The 13,783-nt window shown below is 39.9% G+C and overlaps 1 pseudogene; it reads right to left on the bottom strand.

Annotated features, from left to right (window-relative positions):
• Window positions 1-497: 497 nt before the first annotated feature.
• On the bottom strand, window positions 498-620 carry LOC118997648 (uncharacterized; annotated as a pseudogene).
• Window positions 621-13,783: the final 13,163 nt, after the last annotated feature.

Below are 13,783 nucleotides of genomic sequence, written 5' to 3'. Positions count from 1 at the left end.
CCGTATTAGACTAACCAAAATGAGCGAAAGTCAGAGCTAGAGGAGACATAAACTTTTCTCCAGCCCATATCTTAGATATGTCGTACAATTTGTCTGAGGTTACATGGCAAGTTAATGGCTGACTCTACCTTAAATTCTAAATTACCTGATGCCCAGACCAAGATCTTTCTATGTTTGTTGCTCTGCTCTTGAATGAACTAATAGATTTGCTTTGCTCTCTTCTAGAATATAGTACTTAATAACAACAATAATAAATATACAGGGGTGTATGTTTATAAGTTTCTAGCAAGACATGATTTTAATTCAGTTTGAGCACACTCTGTTAACAAGGCAGAGAAATAATACAGTTGCTCAGAATAAGAGTTTCAAATTCTTTTCTGCTTCTAAACTACCTAATAAAAAGAAGGTAGTCCTCCACTTTTCTTTATTCCCCTCACTGTACATCTGAACTCTGCTCACCTCTGCTTAGTGCCACTCTCTTGTGACCCCATGATCCTAAAAGGTGAAAAGTATGAATGGTTGATAAAATGATGTTCTTACTGAAGACACCTGACCAATCCTACTACTTCTGATAAGAACAGATACTACACTTGATTTTAGCCAAAAGGCTGAGAAGCGATAATCCTGGTACTTCTTACTAACCTAAACATTGCTGCACCTACCAGCAGGTAGGAAGTTATTGCCTAAACCAGGGGTCATTGAACTTTTTCTGAAAAGAGCCAGATGGGAAATGTTTTAGGTTTTGTGTGCATACTGTATGTGTCACAGCTACTCACTCAACTCTGTAGTGTCAGAGTAACAGTGGTTGCAGACCAGACATAAATACTGAGCACAGATGTGTTCCAAAAAACTTTATGGACATGGAAATTTGAATTTCACATTTTCATATGTCACAAAAATAATCTTATTTTGGTGTTTTTTCAAGCATTTAAAAATGTAGAAGGCATCCTTAACTTGTGGGCCATGCAGCAAGAGGCAGCAGGCTGTATGTGGTACCTGGGCCAGAGTGTGCTGACCAGTGAAGAAGTAAAACTCAAGTTCTTCCTTTTCCAGTTCCTCTCCCATGATCTCTTCCTTTCCCTAGTGGGTCTACTGGTCAAAATGCATTTCTTTTCTGCCATTAAAATTCTATTGCTTGTAAGTTTAAAATGTAAAAGAAAAGATTCAACCTGAAACACAAACTACAGCTACAAGAAAATGTCACATTGGTTTTACAAGGTATGGGAAGATTATAATCAATGTTAATCAGGAACACTAAAAAGAGCTCTCTTGTGAGGAAATTGGTACAGTGTTTCTGGAAACTATTTTATTTACTTGTGTGCATCAAAAATTTTAAGATGTTTGTACTGTTTTACCCAGACTATCTCAGAAAAGAATCCATAAATATAATCAGGGATAAGAACAGAGGATATTTGTTTCCTAATGATCAAAGAAAGGGAAAATGTATTTATTGAAGTGTTATATTGGGTTGACCAAAAAGTCTGTTTAGTTGTTTCTGTAAAATAAAAGACATTTTTCATTTTCACAAATAAATTTATAAGTTTAGGTATTTTGAGTATGTTGGCTATCTCTCACATGGTATAATGTTGATTGTTCTCAACTAATGTCTTGATTTGACCTCTATCAACTTCAACTGGTGTACCTGACCATAGAGCGTCATCCAGCCAAAAATCTCCAGTATGAAACCTTGCAAACCACTTTGGACACGTTTGATGAGCCATAGCACCTTCTCCATGCACTGCACAAATCTTTTTTTGTGTTTCAGTTGCATTTTTACCTTTCTTGAAATAATAGAGCTTAATGTGCTGAGAATGTTGCATATTTTCTTCCATCTTCAATGTTAAAATGGATACACAAAAATCCACCAATTTTGATGTTTTTATTATTTTATTTTTTGAATTATTTTTATTGATTATACTATTACAGTTGTCCTGATATTTGCCCTTTTGTTCCTCTTCACCTATTCTCTCAGGCCAACTCCATGTTGTTGTTCATGTCCATGGATCATGTGTATAAGTTCTTTGCTTTACTGTACATCCCCATGGCTGTTCTGTCACTTCTTATATGTACTTCTTAATTCCCTCACCTCTTCACCCATTCCCCCATACTCCCATCTGGCAACTGTCAAAATGCTCTTTGTATCCATAATTCTGTCTGTGTTCTTGTTGCTTAGTTTGTTCTTTGGATTCAATTGTTGATAGACTTGTATTTATTGCCATTTTATTGTTCATAGTTTTGGTCTTCTTTTTCTTAAATACATTTCTTTAAAATTTCATGTAATAATAGTTTGAGGATGTGAATTCCTTTAGTATTTTCTTGTCTGGGAAGCTCTTTTTTTTATCTGCCCTTTAATTCTAAATGTTATCTTTGCTGGATAGAGCAAGCTGGGCTATAGGTCCCTGCTTTTCATGACTTTGAATAGTTCTTGCCAACCCCTTCTAGCTTGCAAGAGTTTCTTTTCAGAAATCAGTTGATGGCTTTACACAGATGTACCGGTAGGTAACTAAAGGCTTTTCTCTTGCTGCTTTTAAGATTCTCTCTTTATCTTTAACCCTTAGCATTTAATTATGATGTGTCTTGGAGTGGGCATCTTTGCATCCATCTTGTTTGGGACTCTCTGTGCTTCCTGGATGTGCATGTCTATTTCCTTCACCAAATTAGGGAACTTTTCTTTCATTATTTTTTTTTTCAAATAGATTTCACATTTCTTGCCCTTTCTCTTCTTATTCTGGCACCCCTATGAAGTGAATGTTGGAATGCTTGAAGTTCTCCAAAAGGCTGCTTACACTATTCTCATTTCTTTTGGATTCTTTTTTCTTCTTCTTGTTCTGATTGGTTGCTTTTGGTTTCCTTATGTTCCAAATCATTGATTTGATTCTCTGTTTCATCTACTCTGCTGTTGTTTTTCTGTAATTGTTATTTATTTCAATTAGTGTATCCCTCAATTCTGACTGGATCTGTTTTATGCTATTGAGGTCTTCACTAAGTTACTTGAGCATCCTTATAGCCAGTGTTTTGAACTCTGAATCTGGTAGATTGCTTATCTTCATCTTGTTTACCTCTTTTTCTGGAGTTTTGATCTGTTCTTTCATTTGGGCTATGTTTCTTTGTCTCTTCATTTTGCCAGGCTTCCTTTGCTTGTTTCTCCCTTTGCTTGTATTAGGTAGAGCTATTATGACTCCTGTCTTGATAGTGTGGCCTAATGTAGTAGGTGTCCTGTAGGGTCCAGTGGCACAGCCTCCCTTATCACCCAAGCTGGGTACTCTAGTTGCATTCTCTGTGTGGGCTGAGTACACCATCCTCTTGTAATTGAGCCTTGACTGTATTCCTCAATGGGAGGGATTTACCCAGGTCAGTCACCTGCTAAGACTGGCTATGATCACTGACTATCAACCTGTACTCTCTATGGAGGATCAGCTGTGCAGGGGTGGGTTGGTGGGGTAGGGGCAGTAGTTGTCCACTGGAGTTATAGGCTCTGAGATTTCTTGGGTAGTGCAGGCCAAGGTAAGCCCTCATCTGTGTTCTGCCTGAGTCCACCCTGCCTGAGCTATAAAGCAGTCTGAGATGGCTGCTACTTGCGTTGGGTTTGGAGATGCCCAGGTAAAACCAAATTGTGAATCTAGGCCAGCTGCTGCTAGTGTCAGTCAGCCCTGGGGCCACTTAGCAAGAGGTACAGGGGCTGGAGGGGGGGGGGCATGGATCACAGAAGCCAGCTGTTGTTTGTTTGATAGGATTTAGGAAGTTGTGAAGCATGAGCCAAGATCAGCCATTCGTATCAAAAAGTCATGGTTAACATTTGTGTATGCCCAATAAGTTGGGCGGGATGGAGTTTCAGGGGATCTCCAGGGTGGGGCAAAACATTGTTAGTCAGGTTGATGGAACCTTAGGCACCAGTCTGCAGGTCCGGTGGCTCTGTGGGGTGTGGACTCAGAAAGGGACAATGGTCTTCTTCTGCCTTTCCATCCAAGAGAATACTGTCCTCCGGCTCTCCCCCCAGTGCCAGACACCTCAACTCCTCTCAGCATGCCACCTGTGCCCCTCAAGTTGCTACACCAGTGCTAGAGCCCAGAGAGAGTGATCTGAGTAAGTCTGTGTGTGAGTTAAGGGGAACTGCTTGGGACTCCAGAAGTTTCTTTTACCAACTCAGTCCCTGCTGGCTTTTTCAGGCAAACGTTATGGGGACTTATCTTCCTGGCACTGGAACACTAGGTTGGGGAGCCTGGTGTGGGGCTGGGACTCCTCTCTCCTGAGATATCCCTCCTGAATTTTTTTCCACTACAAATAGGTATGGGACCAGCCTGTTTCTATGAAACCACACCTCCCACCAGTCTGGATGGCTGTGGTTTCTTTAATTACATGGTTGTTCAACTTCCATTCAACTCGATTTCTGATGGTTTTGAGTGATGGTTGTTCTATAATTTTGATGTGGTTGTGTGAGGAGACAAGCCATGTTTACCTATGCTGCCATCTTGATAAGTTTTTTTAAATGTCTGCTGATGTGACAGGTGTCACAATACAACCTAACAAATTGTTTCAAGTAGAGCTAAAGACAACCAAGTACTCCTAGAGCCATCTTATGGAAAAAACCTGAATGAACTTTTTGGCCAACCCAATAATTTATAATGATCCAAAATTGGAAAGAACCTAAAGATCCAACCACAAGGAAGTGGATAAATAGATTTTAGTTTATCCATAAAATGTTAAGAACAATTATCTCTCTGTGTAGTATTAAGTGAAAGTTTTTGTCTGTTTACACATTTCAATTTTCTTCAAGTTTCCCACAGTGGGTATTTGACTTTTAAAATCAAGAAAGATTTAAAAAATAAAATAAAATAAAACCAAGAAAGATTATAATTAACAAATACATAGAAATTGAGAAAATTCCATGATAGTCAGAGTCAATATTTTCTTTGCTTGTAGCCTTTTTGTTTGTTTTATGGCCAGTGTCCACCTGAAGGCCTCCACATTTCCTGAATTTACTTCATCCCTTTGGTGCATGTGTGATCCCAACTCTTTACCTTGATGTCACTTCTCCCATCTTCACAACTCTGCTCCAGTAATTCCTCTTGGTTTCCAGCAGTTGTACAATTCTTCTACCAGGAACAACAATGCTCCTAGTATTTTTACTTCTCTTAATTTGGAATGGTTTCTTCATTTCCTATTTCTTGAGGAATCCAGATTCCCTGATGCTTGGGTCAAGGAGAAATATAAGTATCCACACAGTCATGCATCCAAATGATCTCTTTCCTTTGCAATCAAACGTTCTCCCTCTACAGAACACGGGTCTCTTAATTCACTTGTGCTATTGGGCATTATACTAAGCTGGAACTTTTCTGGGAGTTAAGTGAGAACCTCTGCATCTCCTTTTTTATATTCCTCCCTAGTTTATTCTGTTCTGATGTGTTTCCCACAAGAGATATTAGGTTTCCATTAAAATGAGTCCCTCAAGGGAATAACTAAATAAGAGAGTTGGAAAATATTTTAAACCATTGTTTTCTAACATTTTTTCATGTTAAGGCAAACATATATAATGAAGATGATTTTACAGTACTTTGGAATAAACAGAGAAGGATGCTTATAGGTAGAAATGCTTGGCCTTGAGACAGTTCAAGGCACTGTGCAGTCATCATGGAAAAGTCTGATCTCTTTGTGACATACCCAAGTGCCTTGGCATAGCGATTGGGAAGCTCTGCCTTAAAGATCAGCTAGTTCATTCCACCCTTGCTCTGTCCGCTTTATAGAATAAGAAAATGAGACCCATTCTCAGACCTCAGTGATACCATGAGGCCAAGATTTTGAACCAGTGATCTGGGGAAATGGAAGAGTTGGAGACTGGAAGGCATTTTGTCTCTCCATCTGCACTTATTTTTTTGCACTTATTTATGTAGTGTCCTACTTAGAATTTTCTAATACATACTTTTTAAAAGTATTTTTTCTTTAACAAATATAAGTCTCACCATAATAAGAAACTCCAAGTTGCATTGAAAAGTAAGTGGGGGTGGGGAAAGTGGATCTAACTGAAGGCTTGTTAAATCCTGTAACGTTCTTCAAGTTGGCATTTTTCATAAGGTAAAAGTGTTGTGCTATTTTCTTAGAGATTTGGTAGCAGAAACTAAAGATTTGTCTCCGTTGTAGTCTTTGTGTACTTATATTAAATACAAATTTTGTGAAAAATACTGATATGGATTTCCTGTGAGAAGAAAAAGTTAAGTAATCACCCACTTAGGATTACCAGGCTCAGAGGTTTAGTTAAAAGGAATCAAGTGCCCTTTGTCCCTGACCAAAGTGTCTGCTCTCAGGGACTTGAAGGATGGTGCCCAAAGTGCCTAAGATAAACCCCAGTTGCAGTTCTTAGATGGCTATGAACTTTTTGTCCTACATGATGTGGAGGAGACAGAAAGCAAAGCTAAAATGCTGACTTTCCTCTCCAGAGATCCAGTCATTGAACCAGGGACTTTGGATTTTTGTGAGCATCAATGGAGTGTTTCGAAGTACATTTCAGATTCCTCACCTTTAAAAACAGATGATAGGCAAAGGTATAGGAGAGGAGGTGTGAGTCTCAGGCTTCAAGTGAATGAGATCATTCTGCAGCCTTCCCATTTCCCACACTGCAGATGTCACAAGGTGAGAATGAATCCTCAGCTTGTTCTGGTTTCCAAGTTACAATCCCTCTGCTTTTTCCCCATTCCCCTTAGGAAATCTGTGGAGTCTGCAAAAACACTTGACAGACAATCATTCTTACAGACAGCAGACACACACGTTATTCCACTGAAACTCTCTTACCCAAGAGTTGAAAGCTCTTGTGCATAACAGGTTTAAGTATAAACATGTGTTTTTACCATTCATCATTTTTTCCCTCTGTTGGAGAAAGCCACATGTGATCATATTCTGGGAGGCAACACAATCGACAGCAGGTGGGCTCTATAATTGGCCTGCTTGGGGAGTAGCAGAAGTTGAGTTCAAAAGGTACTGACCTTATGGGTTTGGTTAGTAGGAGTTTGTGAATGGGGCTGTAAAACCTAAACAGAGAACTGGGCTGCCTCTCAGACCCATAGGGGAACAATGAAAACCAATGTGAATATTTCAGGGGAGTGACAGAGGGAATGTGAAGAGGTTGTGATGTTGAAGGTCAACAAGATTTTGCTGCAAAAACACTCATATTTATCCCTACAACAATCTCATGTAGAGCCCCCTGGGCTCACTCTGGACCTTTACATTTCTTCATTCATCTTTCTTCCTGGAACACATTAGGGCAGGCCTGACAGTGACAGAGCACACTGAGGCTGGGGCAGTGTCCGCTAAGCCACCAAGGTTAATGGCAGAGCCAGCACATTCTTGCTCTCATATCTTGGCTGTTTCTATTTTGATCAGAAACTAAATCATAAAAAGATAATGTCAGAGCAGTGTACATACAGCAAAGAAAAGTAGCAATAAGGTGATCACCGATAAATTTTGTCACAAGCAAACTATGTAATTCAAGTTCAGACTATCCATTTAGGTAGCCTAAACCATTGAAATTAACTGGAAGATGAATAATTTGCTTTGTATTCTTGAGGAATCAGTTTATTTGTTGTAAATGCTTTCACGATTGGATTTCTAAAACTCATTAATTCCACTAATATTTATTGAGTGCCTCCTATATCTAAGGTCCTGGGAACAAAACAATGAAAGAGACTCAGGCTTTGCTCTCAGCAGTTTATGGTCCAGGAGGAGAAAAGGATTTGTTAACAGGTCATCTAAGTTTTCACTGATAGTTGTTATGGAAGCACATAGGAGGAACATGAAAACCAACTTTGCCTGTGGCATTCAGTGGTGGGAGGGTGTATTAGGGAAGGTTTTATGGAGGAATAGCTAAGTTGAAACATGAAGGATGGAAAAGAGTTATTCCATAGAAGAAGGTGGAGAAAGAGTGTTCTATAATTAGGAGTTGGTTAAAATTTGGTAGAATAGAAAAGAATGCCTCCCATCACCTACTAAGAATTCAAATATGTGAGGCAGAAGCATTAAGGGACAAAATGATAAGGGAACTGTGTGTCTAGTGGTTCCATTGTACTTAGAATGCATATTAGTCCCTTTTAGCCAAGAGTACTCCATTTGGGTTTTTTGTTTCTGAAGCTCTGTTCCATTATCTTAATAGAAGGAGATATACATATTAATGTCCCTTTCGGTTCTGGAAAAGGGACATCAATTAACCACTTCTCCCTGAGAGAGAAATAAGGGTCTGATGGAGAAACCAGAAACGAAGAAATGAGAAATTTTGGGCATCAGCATTGCACTGGGACAGTTAAAGTTTCTCAGGATGGAGACACTAGAATGTTTCAAATTTTCATAAGCAACCATTGTTATGAATGTAGCTCAGCTCCATTTTATTGTGTTACATTTTCAGATTATAGGCTAGTATCAATTTCTAGAGGAAAATGTTATAAATAAATAATAATTTTTCCAGAAGGCTATAACTGTAATTGGCATGAACCACATTTTTGCAGGTTTTTTTCCTTCTGCTTTTGTTATTACTTCAGGAACAATAACCATTGTTATTGTTGGCAGATTTCCCAGATTTAACCTATAGCTTAACAATAACAATAAAAACAATAATTTTTGACATTTGAAGAATGCTTACAGAGTGCAAGACACTTCTATAGGCTAGCAGTCTCACCTCTCCTATTTCCGTGCTGCCCATCACGTACATGGGCATGTGGTTAAAAGATAAATTCTGGTTCCATTTTCTCACGAACTTTCAAGGTCATATTTAAATATTTAAACATGCTTTGGATTTGAAACCAGGTTAATGATTTTTATTTTCTCACCTAAAAGTTCAATTCCCAATTATAGCAAATTGTTGGCTTCCTCTGTTATATCTTTGAGAAGCATTAGTTTCTACTACACCACTTTATTTGCAGAACCTCTGATGTGGGAAGAGGAGTTGATTTCTATGTAAAATATATTGTTGACCCACGAGAGCCTGTGATGTTTGCCATCATGTTACATGCTTTCTGATTTTACTAGGAGTTGAATTTGGTTTGTCACAATTAAAAAGGACAGGATCTGCACAGTATCTGATCCATAAAGGACTGTCAGAAAATAAAAGGATAGACTTCCAGCCAAGATGGAGGATTAGGTGGAAATACTGTACCTCCTTGCACAACCAAATTTAAGGACAACCAAGATTTAGAAACAAAAACACAACCATAACAGACAGAAAATTGAACTGTACTGAAATATGACAATGAACCAGCCATCCAGACCAATAAGAGGGCCAGAGTTGGCAGCCAGTGGAGAGGGGTCGTGGCAGGAAAAAGCAGTGGTTAGTGGACCTGGTCACAGGGATGAAACAAGCAAACCCATTGAGGTATGCAAGGTGGCTGGCTGACCGCAGACACACATTTGCACAGATAAACCAGGCAGGTTTAAAAATGGTCAGTGAGACAGACTGTGCAACCCAGGGCCCCAGTATTGGTTGAGGTGCAGGGAAAGGCTCCCAGCCTCACAGGCGAGTTCATTAGGGAGACACACAGGGTCCTAGAACAAGCCCACACACCCAGGAACCAGCACCAGAAGGGCCCAATTTGCTTGTGGGAAGTGGCAGAGGGGACTGAAATCTGAGAGAGAGCAGAACAAACACCATTGCTCCCTCTCTGCCCCTGCCCCCACATATAGCATCACAACCTAGTGACTTGGTAGACCCACCTTAGTGAAAACAGAAGCCTCATACCTAACATGTGTGAATAGACCAAAACATTATGGCTCAAGCAGAAGAACTGGTTAAAGCCCCAGAGCCAATACTTCTAAGCAACAAAGAGATAGCCAACCTATCAGATGCACAGTTCAAAATACTGGTAATCAGGATGCTCACAGAACTGGTTGATTTTAGTCACAAAGTAGATTAAAAAAATGAAGGTTACACTAAGTGAAGTGAAGCAAAATGCACAGGGAACCACTAGTGATGGAAAAAAAACTGGGACTAAAATCAATGGAGTGGACCAGAAGGAAAAAAGAAACAACCAAACAGAAAAGAATGAAGAAACAAGAATCCAAAAAAAATGAGGAGAGGCTTAGGAACCTCCAGGACATCTTTAAACGTTCCAGCATCTGAATTTTAGGGGTACTAGAAGGGGAAGAGGAACAGCAACAAGTGGAAAGGTTATTTGAACAAATAATAAAGGAGAACTTCCCCAGTCTGGCAAAGGAAATAGACTTCCAGGAAATCCAGGAAGCTCAGAGAGTCCCAAAGAAGGTGAACCCAAGGAGGAACACACCAAGGCACATCATAATTACATTACCAAGATAAAAATGAAGGAGAGAATTCTAGAAGCAGCAAAAGATAAAGGGACAGTTACCTACAAAGGACTTCCCATCAGACTGTTAGCTGATTTCTCAAAAGAGACCTTACAGGCAAGAAGGGGCTGGAAAGAAGTATTCCAAGTCCTGAAAAGCAAGGACCTACATCCAAGATTGCTTTATTCAGCAAAGCTTTCATTTAGTATGGAAGGACAGATAAAGTGCTTCTCAGATAAGGTCAAGTTCAAAGAGTTCATCATCACCAAGCCCTTATTATATGAAATGTTAAAGGGACTTATCTAAGAAAAAAAGATAAAAAATATTAACAGTGAATGGACAGCAAACTCACAGTTATTAACAACCACATCTAAAACAAAAGCAAACTAAGTGGACAGGTAGATCAGGAGCAGAGCCACAGAAATGGAGATCACATGGAGGGTTAGCAACAGGGGAGTGGGAGGAGGAGAAGTGGGGGGAAGGTACAGAGAATAAGTAGCATAGACAGTGGGGAGAAAATAGACGGGGAGGGCAAGAGTAGTGTGGGAAATGTAGAAGCTAAAGAATTTGTGGCACGTGGACATGAACTAAAGGGGGGAATGTTGGGGGAGGGGGTGTGCAGGGTGGAGGGGAATGAAGAGGGGAAATGGGACAACTGTAATGGCATAATCAATAAAATATATTAAAAAAATAAAAGGATAATTGAAAAGTTTAATTGATACATGCCTCAGAGCAATTAAAATATGTTAACATGAGCTGATAAAAATCTTGTCTCAATTATAAACTAGAAATAAAATGTGATTTTCAGGAGGAAAGTACAAGAAACATCCATTCATTCAGTTACAAACTCATTCAGATTTAAGTACTAGGCAAGACTCTGAATATAGAGTAGTAAGTAAAACAGAGATGGTGCTTGCCCTCAAGAGTTTATATTCTAGTGGGGGACAAACAATATTAGTTTATACATTCATAAAAGTGAAGACAATTTTTAGGGTGGGTAATATTTAGATAATGCAGTTATTAAGAAAGGCTTGTCTGCGAAGACTTGCAGGAGAGGGTGAAGCCATGCTGACAGTCCGAGGCAGAGAGTTCTGCAGGGATGGATGGTCTGGACAAATGTTCCAAGGTAGAAAGGAGAGGGTGTGGGGTTTTAGGATAAACTGGGGAGTGTGACCAGGATGAGCTGAGCTAGGGGAGACTGGCTAGAGAGGAGACTGGCCAGCGGTGTGCATACCAAATGGTGCGGGACAAAATCCCTTGTAAGATCATTGCTGGGAATGCGGAAGACTTGTAGAAAAAACACTGGGTGTGATTCTTAGTTGGGAAACCTGCAAAAATCCATTTAACTTATCATATCACTACAGCTGAACAACCAGAGATTACAGGTCCAGTAGGCAAAGGCATTTTACAGTTTATAACAGCAGCGGGACCCCATCTTTCTTCTTTCACAAACCCCAGCACAGACACCCTCCACGGTGCCTTCAAGTGGGGACTGACTTTTCATGTCAGTGTTCATCCTGCTTATCATGCTAAGGTCTCTCTTTCCTATTTTATCAGAAATGTTTTTTTTCCTGTTGTTTTTGATTTTAGTTTTTTTAATTTAAATTATTGTTGTTCAATTACAGTTGTGCATATTTTCTCTTTGCCCCTCCCCCAACCCCCTCCAAACCCACCTTCTTCCCCCACTTCCACCCTCCTCCTTGGTTTTGTCCATGTGTCATTTATAGTAGTTCCTGAAAACCCTTCTCCCCACCGTCTCCTTCCCCCTCCCCTCTGGTTATTGTTAGATTGTTCTTAATTTCAGTAACTCTGGTTATATTTTGTTTGCTTTTTTTCTCTTGTTGATTATGTTCCAGTTAAAGGTGAGATAATATGGTATTTGTCCCTCACCACCTGGCTTATTTCATTTAGCATAATGCTCCCCAGTTCCATCCATGCTGTCACAAATGGTATTATCTCCTTCTTTGTCTGCTGAGTAGAATTCCATTGTGTAAATGGACCATAGTTTTTTGATCCACTCATTTACCGATGGGCACTTAGGTTGCTTCCAGCACTTGGCTATTGTAAATTGTGCTGCTGTGAACATTGGGGTGCATGGGTTCTTTTGGATTCAAATTTCAGGATTCTTAAGGTGTAATCCCAGCAGCAGAATTGCTGGGCCAAAAGGCAGTTTCAGTTTTAGTTTTCTGAGGAAATTCCTTTTTGCTTTGTTTTTAATCATTAAGTATACACATGGAGTTTTGCCAAATGCCACTTCTTTAACTATTAATTATTAAATTTTAGTGGTGGAAAACTTTTTAAAGAAAATAGCTGTGGTGGGTTATTTCAATAGCTGTCTAACAAGGTTCCTGGTCCCTGTACCCCATTTCCCTTCCTAGCTGGGGCCCTGATCTCTGTCTGTTATTTATCTTGGGTCTGGCTCAAGCACTAGGATTGCCACATGTAGCAAATAAAAATACAAGATGGCCAGTTTAATTTGAATTTCAGATAAAGAAACAATACTTTAATATATGTCCCATGCAGTATTAAAAACTACTGAAATTACAAGAAGTTCATCATGTATCTGAAATTCACTTAACTGGGCATGCTTTATTTTATCTGGCAACTCTAGATAATCATGCTCTCGGCTGAAGTGTGAGATTCATGACATGAGGCTGGTGGTTCAGCTTTACTCTCTTTCCTTCCCTGGCTTTCTCTCCAGGCTCAGTAACTGGATTTTTGCATTATACCCTCTTTCCTGATGACTCTCAAGTCGTTACATAATGCCCTAGTTCTTCCAAAGGCTGAGGCTGGCCTTTCCTTCTTTGTGCCTCAGAGACTAGAATCCTGTACCCAAATAAATTTCCCTGGGTGAGTCCCTGCCACTTGCTGCCAGGCCTCCCCAATGCCCTCATGTGCAGAGAAGTTTGGTTCCACTTCATCGCAGAGGGAGGGCAGAATAGGCTTTGAGGGTAAAGGTTAGCTGAATTCCTCCTGCCTCTCTACTTACGTTTAATGTCTTTGAGCTTCAGTGTTTATAATCAGTATAATGGAGAAATAGTAATAAACTTATAGGACTATTACATAGGCTTCATTTTGTGGTTGTTCAAAAATGTGAGAGATCTTCCATCTGCTGCGATTTAGACCCTGGTTCACTGAGAGTCCCCTTTGTACTGTTTTCCTATTGAAACTCTTCCTGTTGACAGATGCTGGGGATTCCCTAGCACCCAATAGGGCTCTGTGAAGTCTTCTGTGGGTCTGACTATATTTTTCAGCACTGAAAACAAATACTTGTTCAATCAATGAACAAAACATCTATCCTGCCTGCCTGGTCTCTGGGTCCTAGCCATCTAATTCCTGTTTCCACATATGGTCTCACTCAGCCCCTTAATATTGCAGGCTCCTCTGGGGCCCCCTAATTTCCTTCCTTTTCTACTAGTCCTTAGTGGCTGGTGGGAGAGTTGGTAGGGCATACCTTCCTGCAGCAGGAGTGGTCCCTAATACCCTCTCCAAGCCCTTTCCTGATCCA

This window comes from Sturnira hondurensis, unplaced genomic scaffold, assembly GCF_014824575.4.
Source record: "Sturnira hondurensis isolate 20B ecotype Veracruz unplaced genomic scaffold, ASM1482457v3 Scaffold0013378, whole genome shotgun sequence".
In the NCBI taxonomy this organism is placed as follows: domain Eukaryota; kingdom Metazoa; phylum Chordata; class Mammalia; order Chiroptera; family Phyllostomidae; genus Sturnira; species Sturnira hondurensis.
The sequence above is the reverse complement of the archived record's forward strand: the minus strand, read 5'-3'. Positions and strand labels throughout refer to the sequence as shown.